Raw genomic sequence first — 15,611 nt, 5'->3', positions numbered from 1 at the left:
AATAACTCCTCATGTGTGAATGTCTATGCAAAATATTCATTTAGTTTGTTACCTGAGCAGGATCATCAACAGTTGACCCATCGATTCAAGTGGACCAATCTGATTCATCCCCTTCCTTCTAGAGTTTACATAAGTAAAGAACTCTTTGCTTTTTTTCTTTGCATCCCTTGCCAAAGATATCTCGTAATCTGCCTTCGCCTGCCTAACCTCCTTTGTAACTTGGTTACAGATCAACTTGTATCTATCATAGGCTTCTGTGTCAAGTGTTAATTTGTATGTATCCCATGCATTTTTTTTCTCTGCCATATGCCTCATTAGTTCGTCTGACATCCATTTAGGCCTAAATCTTGAACAATATTTCTTAGTTGGTGTGTAAAGCCTAGTAGCTTCCAAGATAAGTTCTTTGAATGCTTCCCATTTTGAATTTGCTGTTGGTAACATCATCAGTTGGTCCCACTGTATAGAATTTAAATACTGTCTCAGTCCATCATAGTCGCCTTTACGAAAGCAATAACCCTTCCCTTTACCCCTAATGGTAGTTACCTCTTTGAGTAAATCCCACTTATGGGATGTAGAAAACAATCATCCAATAAATCCACAAAAGCCTTGCTAGTGTGTGAGTGAGCAGCCCCCAAATTCCAGTCAATATCTGGGAAATTAAAATCCCCCATTATAAGACTCTCTGATTTACTGGCCCACTCTATTTCCCTGTACAGTTTCTTATTATACTCATCAGAGTCATTAGGCCTATAGCACACTCCTACTCTCAATTTTGATCTCCCAATGCTAATGTCACACCAAACTGACTCAACACTGCCCTGTCCAGTGATGTTGACTGGCTTCACTTCCTTGGATTTTATGTATTTCTTAACTAATAGCATAACCCCTCCTCCCTTCCTATCCTGTCTGTCCTTTCTGTAGACATTGTACTCCCCAAATTCCAGTTCTGCATTCCTTATATCTGTGTGACACCACGTCTCTGAAATCCCCACGATATCTGCCTTTGATGTTTTGAGCAATACCTCAAATTCATCAAATTTATTTACTAAACTCCTAACATTGGTGTACACGCAAGTATACATGCACCTGTTCTTTTTCTTAGCTACCCTAGCAGAACCCATGTGTTTACTTGTACCCCAATGATTCCCAGCAGTCTCTGAAATATCCTGCATCTTATTTTCCAGGCTGCTGCTCATTCCAATAAAAGCAGTGCAAGAATCATTTTCACCTCTGCCAGTGGCTACTGTTAATCTATTAGTCCTTGTATCCCCCCAATCTAGCAGTTTTCCGACCCACCTAACACTGCCTCGATAGCATCAGCAAACATTCTTGCACCCTTTCTATTTAAGTGTATCCCATTCCTGTAGAAGCAGTCTCTCTGTTAACAAGTACAGACCAGGCTGAAAAAAATTCTACCCCTTGAACCTTGCACAATCTTTCCAGGGCTGAATTGATCGACATGGCTCTCATCATATACTCCCTCCTATCGTGTCTGGGCAGAATTGCAGACTTTCAAATTCAACCCTACTTCATGGCTTTTTTTCAACAGTGACCTGTACTTGTTAAGTAATTCCGCCGGTCTCCTACTCTTAATATCATTAGTGCCAACATGTACAACTATATCACCTTTTGTGCCCTTAAAAGATAATATCCTCTCTACAACATCATCAACCTTTGCTCCTGACAGACATACCCTGGTCCTGTTCCACCTATCCTTCTGATTAATTATATTTATGTTCAGTTTAATACATTGTGGAATTTAAATCCAGACTTTTTCCAGATGAGTGACAAATGGTGGATCTCCTATACTGCTAGTCAGGATTGACTGCATAGTACACAATATAGAACTGTATGAGGTTTGTACTATGACAAAAGTAGTCAGTACCAAAACAACTATGCCAATAACATGTTTGCAGGATGAAAAATGTAGAATAATTCATGGGGAACCATTATTTGAGACTGACTAATTACATTCTTGAATGAAAAAAAGTTTTTATTCTTTGATGGTCATGAGAATTGAACCCCAGACCATTTTGAAACAAGTTGCAGAACTGTAATCTCCCATAGAGGCTCTTAAATCAGTTATACAAGCAAAAATTGAAGGAAAAAGAAGTAGAGGGAGACCAGGACTAATGTGGTTTTACATTGTTAAAAACTGGACTCGATTATCTGGATAAAACAAGTCTACACAGCTACAGTGGATGAATATTCACAATATCTTAATCCTGTATTATATAATATTTTCCCACTTTTAATAGAATGAAAAATTGTCAAAATGTAAAATATTGATTTTAGGCAAAAAAAAAAAAAAAAAACTCATGTAACAGCCATAAGTTAGTTTTATCCTGCAGGTGGTGGATTCTTTGGAGGTTGTCAAAGGTGGTAGTTCACATTTTCTGCTTTCTTAGAAGATTTTTGCTAGTTTCAGCCTTTTCAGAAATGTGTACTTTCCCATTTAACTATTTGTAAAATAATAAGAGAAGTTTACCTCAATACAGTACGTAGAACACTTCCGTATGATACTCTCCAGAAATTAAAAGTAAAAATCGAAAACCTTACATTAGAGTAACAAATAATTAAAAATCAATTTAGAAATTAAAATGAAAAATCAAAACAATTAAAATTTAACACAGTTAAATTGATTTTTAATTATTTGTTACTCTAATGTAAGATTTTCGATTTTTTCGTTTTAATTTCTGGAGTATATTGAAGTAAATATACTATATTGAGGTAAACTTCTCTTATTATTTTACAAATATGATATCAACGTAGAACATATTGAGCATTACAGCTCTGGTTCATACTATCCATTTAACTATTGTAACATAGTTACAATGAAATTGTAAACTGCTTTGGCCCTGGGTACACAAATTGTAAGCTGAAATGTATTTTATTTATTTATTCCAAGAATGCAGGAGAGGTTAGTAAAACTAGTTCAAAACTCACTTCATCAGTGGGATAAAGAAAAGTTCTTGCTCAACTGCAGGCAATAGTTGTTCACTGTACTTTTCAGTGGCTGCAATGCATTTGAAAGGACAGTTTTCAGCAGTAGAGCTTAGCATATCAGGATGTATATCATATATAATATGATATACATCCTGTTATGCATACAATATCATACGTAATATGATATTGTTTTTCTAGTATGTGATTGCATTGCAAACCTAGATCTTTAAATAACCCAGCAACCAAAATTTAGAGGCCGACTTTAGAAATCTGACTCAGTACCCTATTGTTGAATTTTGCTTGCAACAGATTCTGTACTCATTCACTATTCATGGTGCAATATGACCTTAGTTGCTAATGCTCCTAAAAACCAAATAACAAACAAACAAACAAGCAACAATCACTATTCATATGTCGAGGGATACTGCAACAGCATGGATTGGCCATCCCGAGGCAACTGTACTTAGGCATGACAGTGGAATGCAATGATCTTATCATATAAAATGATATGATAATGCTAGCCACTGCATGTCATAGGTTCCCATTGCAATGCCCTGCTTCCAAAAGTAGACCAGTGAGACCAGATGAAAACCCCACAGTGTAGTCACTTTAGCTGAATGTATTAGCATTAGCATTGGCATATGATGCAAATAAAGCAAGCTTATGCAGCATCAGCCAAAAAAAACAACAACAAAAAAAAACGCTCCTATTTCACCCCTCCGTTCGTTTCAAATACCTGTCCAGCTAAGCCTTAAATTTATTTAGGCTATCAACTTCAACAACAAAGGATGGAAGTCTATTCCACCAACCCACTGGCTAAAGGCAAACTTCCGCACATCTGTCTTTCCTTAATTTGAATTTATGCCCTCTCAGGTGATTATTCGGAGCAAGAGGAAGAATTCCATCAGCATTGAACATGCTCAAACCAATTCAAGGCTTTATACACCTCAATCACATCACCTCGCAGGTGCCTAGCCTCCAGACACTGTAATTTGCAAAACTTAAGCCTTTCTTCGTAAGAGCATCCCTTTGTTCCATTCACTAATCTTGTTGCCCTTCTCTGTACTCGTTCCAACAGCTCTACATCCTTCTTAAAATGAGACCTCCAGACCTGTATACAGTACCCAAGGTGTGGCCTGACCATTGCCTTATACAAGGGGATAATCACCTCCTTATCCCTGCTAGACAAATTTCTGTATATCATTGACAAGACACCATGAGCCACTCTTGCAGACCGTCTGCACTGCTCAGAAAACTTCATATCTGCCTGCACAGCCACCCCCAGGTCCCTTTCATTCTCTACCACTGTCAGTGTAGTACCACAGAGTTGATACGTTACTCTGGAGTTACTGCTTCCCATACGTAATACTTTACATTTGTCAATGTTAAACTTCATTTGCCACCTCTCAGCCCATCTGCTCAACTTTTCTAGATCCTGTTGCAGCAGCATACTGTCATTAGTGTCCTTAACAACCCTGCCAACCTTCGTATCGTCTGCAAACTTGGACATTAAGCTTGATATACCATCATCAATATCATTTATAAATACAGAAAACAACAATGGACCCAACACTGAACCCTGAGGGACTCCACTAATAACATTAATCCACGATGAGCAGTGTCCGTTGATTACCACTCTCTGTCTTCTCCCCCTCAACCACCCTTTTATCCATAGCAGCAATTTGCCTCCAGTGCCACACTGCTCCAATTTGTGCAGTAGTCTTCCATGCGCAACAGTATCAAAAGCCTTTCTAAGATCCGAATATATGATATCAAAGTTATTCCCTGCATCCAGTTGCTTTGTGACCACATCTCCAATCAAATTGGTCAGGCAAGACTTTCCCTTAACAAAACCATGCTGTGTCCGAGCTGTAACTGAAGTCTTGTCTAGATGATCCTGCAGTGCTTCTTTAACCAGTGCCTCCATTAATTTTCCAGAAACAGAAGTTAAACTAACAGGTCTATGACTACTTGTGTTGCCCTTTGATCCTCCTTTGCGAATTGGGGTCACATTTGCTCATCTCCAGTCCATGGGTACCTCCCCTGAGTCCCAAGAAGCTCTCATAATTATGGCTAATGGTTTGCCTACTTCCTTTGCTGCCTCCTTTAATATAACTGGATGGATCCAATCCACCCCGGGTTCCTTTTTTATGTTAATCTTCAACAATTTCTCCTCCCTTTCCTCTCAGTTATTACAAAATCCTCTAGCTCACTGCCAGTTTCTCACCTCTGGCATTCCCTTCCCTGAATAACTCCTAATGTGCAAATGTAGATGCAAAATACTCATATAGTTTGTTAGCCACCTGAGCAGGATCATCAACAGTTGAACCATCAATATCTAGTGGACCAATCTGATTCATCCCTTTCCTTCTAGAGTTTACATAGATAAAGAATTCTTTGCTGTTTTTCTTTGCATTCTTTGCCAAAGATATCTCATAATCTGCCTTTGCCTGCCTAATATCCTTTGTGATTTCGTTACAGAACAGCTTATATCTGTCATAGGCTTCCATGTCACCCATTAATTTATATGTATCCCATTCATTTTTCTTCTCTGCCATATCTCTCATTAGTTCATTTGACAACCATTAAACCTAAACCTTGAACAATATTTCTTAGTTGGTATGTAAAGCCTAGTAGGTCAAGATAAATTCTTTGAATGCTTCTCATTGTGAATTTGCTGTTGGTAACATCATCAGTTGGTCCCACCGTATAGAATTAAATACTGTCTCAGACCACCGTAGTCGCCTTTACGAAAGCAAAAACCCTTCCCTTTACCCCTGATGGTAGTTACCTCTTTGAGTAAATCCAACTTCAGCACACTGTGATCACTGCCGCCTAGTGGTTCCTTTATCTGCAGATTCTTAATGCATGAAGAATCACTAATGATAATCAGATCAAGAGTATTACTCCCTCTAGTTGCCTCCTGAACATGCTGATGTAGAAAACAATCATCCAATAAATCCACAAAAGCCTTGCTAGTGTGTGAGTGACCAACCCACAAATTCCAGTCAATATCTGGGAAATTAAAATCCCCCATATTTATGACTCTCTGATTTACTGGCCCACTCCATTTCCCTGTACAGTTTCTTATTATACTCATCAGAGTCATTAGGCCTATAGCACACTCCTACTCTCAATTTTGATCTCCCAATGCTTATGTTACACCAAACTGACTCAACACTGCACTGTCCAGCGATGTCCACTGGCTCCACTTCCTTGGATTTTGTGTTTCTTAACTAATAGCATAACCCCTCCTCCCTTCCTATCCTGTCTATACCTCCTGTACACATTGTACTCCCTAAATGCTAGTTCTGCATTCCTTTTTTCTGTGTGACACCACTTCTCTGATATTCCAATATCCCAACAATATGTAGTGAGCATTTTTGGATTGCATATAGATAAACTATTAATTGGTGTTACTCAAATCTTACAAATGTAGGCATTCAGAACTCCATTCAAGGAAAATGGGTTTTGTTACACCATTCAATATTCTAAGGCCATTTGTGCTTGAAAGTTCTTTGCAAAGGCCAGTTAAGTTTCTGGATCATCAATAGAGAGATGATATGAATGGTAGATCCTGCCAAACATCATGCTGTGGCCTGTGCAGAACTACTGCAGTGGATGAGTATAATAAGAAACTGTACAGGGAAATAGAGTGGGTCAGTAAATCAAAAGTTATAATCCAGGGCTAAAAGGAGTAACCATGGATTCAAATGAGTATCCACCTCTAGAGCCTTCAAGCTCCAGACCAGACACATCCATTGATAATGACTGTGATCAACCAAAAAGGCTTTGGGGGGGCGCGGTGCAACAACATGCCAAATTTTCTCGTAGTACATTCCCTCTCCACCCAGTCTGTGGGAAAATTGTCACCATTTGTAATACAGAGATATTTGGAATAAATTGCTGGAACACCAAAAATGGTAAAACGATTGCAATTTGGAGACCTCCTTATTGAAACAGTTAACTCCAAACATTCCGAGTGGCTGCTCAAAACAACTACATTCAGTGGGTTGGCAGTATCTATTACTCCACACAACACCTTAAATTCCCCGAACGGCGTCATAACCGAATGGGACCTATGTACAATTTCTGAAGAGGAATTAGTTCAAGAACTGAGTAATCAAAAAGTAATCGGCGCCAAATGCATAATGGCTAAAAAAGATGGAAATCTCATCTCAACTAGATCCATCATTTTAACTTTCAGTACCCCAGAATTGCCCCATCATTAGTAAAAGCTGGCTCTTTAAACTGCCGAATTTGGCCTTATATTCCTAATCCCATTTGTCGTTTTAAGTGCCAGAAATATGGACATTCCCAGCAGGCATGTAGAGGTGATGCCATTTATCCTATTTGTGGTTACAAGGAGCATGCACAAGCAGACTGTTCAGCCTCAACTCCTGTTTGCCCCATCTGCTAAGGAAATCACACAGCCTTTTCTAAATCTTGCGAAATGTGGAAAACAGGCAAGAAAATTCAAAAGTATAAAATAGAACATAAAAGTGACATATCCTGAGGCACACAGACAAGTTTTGTTGACCATTCCCAGTTTTTTTATGCATCTCACACTTGAAGCACCCATTCAACAGCAGCTTAAACAGATGTATCAATACCCCCTAACACATCTCTAGCTAACTGGATTAAAACAACACTATCAAATACTAGAACTTCATGAAAATGACACTGTGGATACTGGACGCGCCACCTTCTCAAAAAAAAATGCAAAAAATGCTCCCCTTACAAAAAGCAGTCAGAAGAATCATCCTCAGTTAAACCAAAATGAGGCACAACACCATACAATGAAATTGCAGAGGACTAGTTGGTCATTCTGATGACCTAAAGAATTTACTTGCTCAGTTCAACCCCACAGGTGTATGCATATCGAAAACTTTGTCATCACATGTTTCGCCAAAATTTTCAAATTATGTCATCTACAGACAAGATAGGATTTTTGAGTCTCCTGCCCGTGGAGGCGTAGCAATTCTGATTAATTCTAACACACCGCCCAAGCACATCCATTTGCAAACCACTCTAGAAGCTATGGCAGTTCGTATTGAAGTTGGTGTTTCAGTTACCCTTGTTTCCATTTATATTCCACCAGCAATAACATTTCCCCATTCAGAACTGAACAACCTCATTAAACAACTCCCAATGCCAATTTGTCTTTTAGGTGATTTTAATGGCCACCATCCATTGTGGGTGTCCACTACAGTGGACACAAGGGGCAAATTGATTGAAGAATTTTTGATCAATAATGATCTAAATTTACTCAAAGTTTGAATAACAATAAAGCTTAATGAGCGGTAGTCACCTTGGATAGATCTGCTTCGTTATGTGAAGTTAGGGTGGAAATGAAGTATAATTTGGAGCTTAAAATAGTTGAAAATAAGTTAAGAATGAGATGTTTGTATGAACACGGAATTAAGATTTGCTCAAAAAAATAGAAGTGCACAACTTCGTCCCTGGTTGTCATTTGAAGAATTAAATTTTAAACTTTAAAAATGATATGAAACCGGTGAAGCCAATAGTCATGAACGAGCGACTTTTGTATTAACGTCTTCAGTTGGCAGAACTAAAAAAGAAGGAAAGAAATCGCGTGTTTTAAGGAACTTCTATATTCCCATGATGCACTTTGTAAATTGTGGTAATCTTATGTGCGTAAGATTCCAGACTGGAGAGAGGTTGGGAGGTAGTTTCGTATTTACAACATTAAGTTTGGTATTATGGCGGCACCATTCTATAATAAGCGCCTTGTATTGAAAGATTTTGTAACTGAATCTTAATTTGATAAATGTGATGGCCGAACCAACTAGGGGGTTGTGGTTATGAGAATGTACGTGTTGTGTGAGTTCGGTGCTGGTTTGACCAGTTCTGAAGCTGTTATAATGGTAATAAGCACGTGTATTGGAAGTTTTTGTAGAATCGTATTTTGTGGTAGTGCTCCCGATGTAGCATGCATTACAAACTTGTTGATGTCATTTATTGGGTATTTGTGTGTTTCTTTATATGTATTAAACAGAGTCCCTCACTTATTGTATGAAGAAAATATAAGTGTGATATCACTGCCTGGGAACACTTGGCGGAACTGTCTAGCAAGACTGCTGTGATAGGAAAGGATAATACTCGTGTTCTGTTTGGTGTTGTGTTTATGTAAGTTGTTGATATTATTCTTTGCAACAGAAATTGTGTGTTGTATTAATTGTAGCGGATATTTTTAGCCGCGCCAAAGCCTGCGCAGCTCACCGCGCAGGCTTTGGCGCGGTGAGCTGCAGCATTATCGTGATGGAGGTACCAGGTGTCCATTCTTGACTTTGGCCGCAGGTTCTTCATAGATCCAATGACTTTAGGCAGGCATTGTTCAGTATACCACTTAGCTGTGACTGTCTTCTGCGTGTCCAAAACGACACGTTCCACAATTCCACTCGATTTGAAAAATACAGCTATCATTTTCTTCTTTACAGATCGGGATTTTCTGACAATTACGGGTGTGTCGTCATCATCAAAGACCCAAACTTTGTTTTGAGCCCTGGTCGCAGATCGTAATAGTACAGCCAAGTCTCGTCACCTGTCACGATGTTGTTCACATACCGAGATTGTCCCTTATCAAACTTTTTTAACATCTCCCGGCACCAAGTCACACGTCGTGTCATCTGCTCTTCAGTCAGTTGATGCGGCACCCAGAAAGAACAAAGTTTCTTCACGTGCAAATGATCTTGCAGAATCGAACGAATTGCTGGTGCATTTAGGCCCAAAGTATCCTCTATCTGTTGGTAGGTCACTCGCCTGTTTTCGTCAAGCATTTTCCTCACAGCAGTAACGTTTTCCTCCGTAACTGACGTTCGTGGCCTTCCCGGCCTCTCAGAATCCTGCAGAGTGAAATTTCCCCTTTGGAATTCTCTATACCACCTGAATATCGTTGTACGATGTGGACAATCATCATCTAGTGCAAGAGTCATTTCTTCTAAGCACTGGTCTATGGTTAAACCACGCACGAAATTATACCGCAAAACTGTCCTTATCTCATTTCGTGACCACGATGCCATCGCAAGCACTTTACACTCTCACTACTAATGAATAACTGAGCCCATCGACTTGGCGCGGCGGCTACTATGCACGTATGAACATGTCTCAACATGCAGCAACAAGCAGCTTCCTGTGATTCATTGTTGCGTCATATTGCAAAACGTTCCTAGTACCCTTTGTAAAATGGGAAGGTTTTTTTTTTTTTTTTTTTTTGCTGTATAAGCTTGCTTTCTTGTATCATTTGATACTACTAATGTTTTTAACTAAGGGTTGATGAAACCTAATTTTTTTTCCAACACATGTACAAAATGGAATGGTTTTTAAAGGATAATATAAATGTTAGGAAATGAATTATGGTCTTACTTAAAAATGACTAAATCATGACCCAAAATAGGTGAAATGTACCCTGGCTACCTGGATAATTAGCTGAAATTAAAGATAAGATAAAAACAAATTGAAAACTGAAACGAAATTTTTGGTCCAGAGTTGCTTCTACTGATGAAAGAAACTGAGCATAAGTGAGAAAATAGAAACTCAAACAAACCAAACTATATTTAGATGTCACATGCTCTTAGCACCAGTGTGATTTGCTGTTGCAAACTTCTTGTGTGGAAATATATGTTCCAAGGTTCATGCATTGAAAACATCAACCAGTAGTCTCACATTTATTAACTTAATATTGTGAAATTGAAATATATTGATAGCCAATGCTTTGTATATTTTTAATTTGTAAGCAGAAAGAAGTTTAAGAACTATACTGGCTTTGCCAACTCATAGGATATACTTCATGAGTTTGGCCTGCTCACGAAGCTCTGATTATAAGTAATCAAAGTCAAAACTGTAGTGAGTGTGTGGTAATATTCCCTTCTTTTGCATTTTAATTTGGATTATTCAAAAAATTAAATTAGAACTATAGTCCTATATCACTCTACCACGGTAGTACTATGCTATTTGTAAATACAATAACAAAGCAACACTGTTTGCAGTTATTACTACAGTGGTGTGTGTGTGTGTGTGTGTGTTACTAAATTTATAAAATAACTGATACTATTATCAAGGAAGACTAGGAAGAAGGGTAAGGACTCAAGGAAGAACTAGACAAATTCTTGAAGGATATGGATGGGTGAACTGTGTAGTTTTTTTTTTTTTGGCTGATGTTATATCAACTTGCTTTCTTGCATCATTTTCCGTTATTATTGATATTAATTGTATGCCTGCAGAATTGCATAAAAGAAAAATATCCAAGAATTATACTTTTCCATGGGATTGATCAGAGTTGCTTCTGGTGATGCATGAAACTGAGCATAAGTGAGAAAATAGATACTCAAACCAAACTATATTTAGACGTCACATGATCTTAGCACCAGCATGATTTGTTGTTGCAAACTTCTTGTGTGGAAATGTGATATGTATGCAAGTAGAGGATTTGGTAGTCATAGAACCACTGGACTTTACTGAAATTAAGTCCTCTTGTTTGTTTGTTATTTGGTTTTTAGGAGCATTAGCAACTAAGGCCATATTGCTCCGGGATATGCGGTGGTCATTCCCTGACCTTTCCGCATCCTCCGTATTTGGTGGTCACGGGCTCGAACCCCGGTCTAATCAAGAAGTGTGTGCTACGCACTGCTGCTCCTGCCCACCTGGCTATGGAGGCGCCTTAAGTCCTCTTGACTTGTTTCATCTGAATATCAGTTCCATCAGCGTTTTAGACTCCCACGTAACAAGTCTAGGTTGTCTAACAAGTCTAGTCGTGTCTGTGATAACCTCACAGACACTACATTGCACAATATTTATCATTCATAACAATTACGAATTCAAGAGCTGTTACCTGGAAACTGTACAATGCTTTATCATTCATAAACTGTATTCCAATAATACCCATCACATATAACACCTATAATTTTTAAGGTACACATTTATCATTCAGTTCAGTTCTTTTCTACTGTAATTACATTGTTTATTCAATTTTAATAATGATATATACTCTGAATATATCTTCTTCCTTTACCCTTGCCTCAGCCTTTCTGTTTTTATTCTCTTTCTTCCCCTCCCCCTCACCATTACAGCTATAAAGTAAACTCCCGCTATTCGCGGTATCTGTATTCGTGGTTTCGCTTATTCGCGGTCGCTGATTTAACATAGAATGAAACCCTAAAAAATGTGAATTTTAAAGCGCCGTGAACATTTTCCGCCATAAAAAACATGGGTGTGGCTAAATTTATCTTTCCCAGTCAAAACAGCGCTCAGTGGGTGGGGGAGAGGGGTGACAAAATCGCGAGCATGGATGTTTCTCGCTAATCCTTGTTCGGTATGTGCTATGCGCTTTCCATGGAAGGTTTCGTCGTTTGTTTTTAATTTATATGCTTTTAAAATTGAATAAATTTATCAATTTATAAATTGATATGCTTTTAAAATTGAATAAATTTATCAATTTATAAATTGATATGCTTATAAAATTGATTAATCTACCATTTTGCAGTGTAAAACAGACTTTTTCGAGTGTGTTAACAGAAGAAAGTGACTTTATTTGGACAAGTTCTTTCTAACCCTTACAAAAATATGGCTATGAATAACAAGGGAAATGTGAATGTGAAATTATCAAAGAAGGTGATGACATTGGTGAATAAAATTGAGTTATTAGACAAAATTTCTAATGGTGAAAGTGTCTTCTCAGTGGCAAAACATTATATAAAATCAATGAGTCAACAGTACGATCAATCAAGAAATCGGAAGAAAAAATCCGCCATAGTGTCCGTGAAAACGTGCTGATTGCTTCAAAAATTTGCTCTGTAACTCGTGATGTTAAATTAGAAAAAATGGAAAAAGCTTTAAATCTGTGGATTCAAACTCAAAATACAAATTCCGAACCGAACTCAAAATAAAATTCCGTTAAGTTCACTCATTATTCGTGAAAAAGCAAAACTCCTTTATCAACACTTTAGCGAAACTGGTGATTGCACTGGCGGGATAAGTTTTTTAGTTAGCAAAGGCGCTAGTTTGAAAGATTTGTTTGAAATTTCTAATAAATATTACATTTAATATTAAACTGTTTCTTATTTTCATTTCGATGCCATATGCTTGCATTTCACTATGTACATAGTCATATTATGAAGGTACCTATAATACATACATAGACAAAATTTAGACTAGTTTTTCTTATATATTTCATACTTTGGGAGGGAACCCCTTTATTACTATGGGAGCCATAACTCAGTATTCGCGTTTTCGGTATTCGCGGCAACGTAACCCCCGCGAATAGCAGGGGTTTACTGTAATGATAATCTGAAGTACGCTCTTGCTTATGATTAACCGTATATTTGCCATGTTAGGTTCCCATAAAATCTTATGTAATAAGATTATGTAATTGGCTAATCTTACTGCTTGAATTATGAAGTTTTTGTTTTTAATAATCATGGCTATGAATACATTATTTTATTTTTAAAATGAGCATAATATCATTTCCAAGTTAAAATAATAAATAGAAATACAGGCAAACCCCGTATAACATGGTTTCACTCTAACACAATTGCGGCACTCCTCACACAACACTGTACTCATATAACACGGTTAGAGAATTTTGGCAAACCTCAGAAAGCACGGTATTTTTGAGCATTTATGCAGAGAAAACCCTAATATTATTATGTTGGATGCAATTTTTTTTGCGAATTCCCCCACTGTTGACTCACTAGTCGTTATGCAAAAAAAAAATTATTGGGAAATCCCTGTATTTTATTTTGTTTGGAAATCCCTGTGTTAGGTTCTGTGCTATTGAACTTGTGCTTTTCTGAGACTACAAAAAAAAAAAAATAATAATAATAATTATGACTTTGAATCATTACTAAACTTTGTTCTTAAGAACTGTATTGGAATAATTTCTTTGTTGGAAATTAAATTCCAGCCCTAAATTAATTATGCCTAAGGAATTTAGGCATAATTCGGATAAATGCCGATTTATTAAAAGAATGATTTCTAAATTGTTTTGTGCCAGCTGTGGAAAACTATTTAAAGTGAAAAAATCTAGTAAAAGTTTTATTACTATTGGATAATGCACTTGGCCATTCAAAAGGTTTAAGTCATTGAAAATGTTGAAGTACTGTTCCTACTACCTAATACAACTTCTTTAATTCAGCCATATAATGCTTTTAATTCGAGGCATTATATCTACTGTTAAAAATCATAACATCAGAAAATTTACAATGGGTTTTGGAAAAAATTGATTCCGAACCTATTGGAGTGATGGAGGCATGGAAATATTTCTCAATTGTGGACTGTATCGGAATCATAACTTTATCGCTCAAAGAAATAAAACTGTTAACATTAAAACCATGTTGGAAAAATGTATGGCCAGAGTCAGTTCATTCAGAAAATGTGGTTGAACAGGCAGAAAATGAAATCGGTGCGATAGTAGATATTACTAAGAAGATTTGATGATTGACTACTGAAGATGTTCAGGAATTACTCGTAGAAAAGAGGCCGGCAAAGTGGATTTGGTGGAAATGGCATTAGTGGTAAACCAAATAAATTCAGAGGATGATATTGTGCAGATTAAAATTGTGAAGTTCCAAATTTTGCACTAAAAAGCATACGGGAAGGCATAAACTTAGCCAAGCAATTAGAATCTTATTTTCTGAATGCAGAGCTCCATACCATGCAATTTACAAAGATTTATCAAGAAAAAGCAAACAAACCCAAATTACTAATTTTTAAGTAAAACAGAAGATACACGAAATCTAGATGCTGCACAAGAAAGTTCAGAAAGTGAAGATATTTTGCAACAGAGAAAACTCGACTGAGAGGAGCACAAATTTCAAAATGGAGCTTCAAAAATGCTTAGTTCCATACCATGCAATTTACAAAGATTTATCAAGAAAAAGCAAACAAACCCAAATTACTAATTTTTAAGTAAAACAGAAGATACCCGAAATCTAGATGCTGCACAAGAAAGTTCAGAAGGTGAAGATATTTTGCAGTGATGGATTGTACATTTGATTGTACTTAGCAGCAGTGAAGAGGCAGAAAATTAAATGAATGTTCATTACCTGATATATATGTATCACGGTTTGTAAGACATTTGTTTAGTTATTACTATATGTTTTATAAAAATTAAGTTTCCGATAGTTATAAAATGATGTATTTTTGTTAGCTTTTGGAACATAACCCCTCTTTTTGTACTGGTTCTTAGTCCCGTATAACATGGTTTCGCATTACATACGATTTTATGGGAACCTGACTACCGTGTTATACAGGGGTTACCTGTATTCAAAATTAACCATGGTATATGGATGTGAATTTTAGTATGTCTACCCTCCTTGCATTATGAAAGTTAATGTGCTTGCTGATGAATTAATTATTTAGCATTCCAGCATCAATTGAAAAGTCTGAGGATAATGTTACACCAACTATAGAAGCAGCTGTAGAAAAAATTTTTATTCGACTGCTAAATGCAGACAATTGGCCTATAAGATGGAGCTTAGTTGAAAACCTTTTATGCCTAACCTTTTGGAATGAAATTATTATTATTAGCTATATGGTGCAAGGAAGCCTGAAGTTTATGCTGCACCAGCCAGAAAAAAAAAAATTTCTGAATTACTCTGAGAGATAGAGAGAGGTAGAAGGGAAAGAAGTAGGACTACCAAGAAAGA

The 15,611-nt window shown here is 37.1% G+C and overlaps 1 protein-coding gene across 1 annotated transcript in view; it reads left to right on the top strand.

Moving 5' to 3' along the window:
* The window catches only part of LOC150083372 (mitochondrial outer membrane protein SLC25A46-like), a 234,928-nt gene that overhangs the window by 131,879 nt on the left and 87,438 nt on the right, over positions 1 to 15,611 (top strand). The window lies entirely within an intron of this gene.

Source organism: Mastigoproctus giganteus, chromosome 7 (genome assembly GCF_048544385.1).
Source record: "Mastigoproctus giganteus isolate SK-2022 chromosome 7, ASM4854438v1, whole genome shotgun sequence".
In the NCBI taxonomy this organism is placed as follows: Eukaryota; Metazoa; Arthropoda; class Arachnida; order Uropygi; family Thelyphonidae; genus Mastigoproctus; species Mastigoproctus giganteus.
The sequence above is the reverse complement of the archived record's forward strand: the minus strand, read 5'-3'. Positions and strand labels throughout refer to the sequence as shown.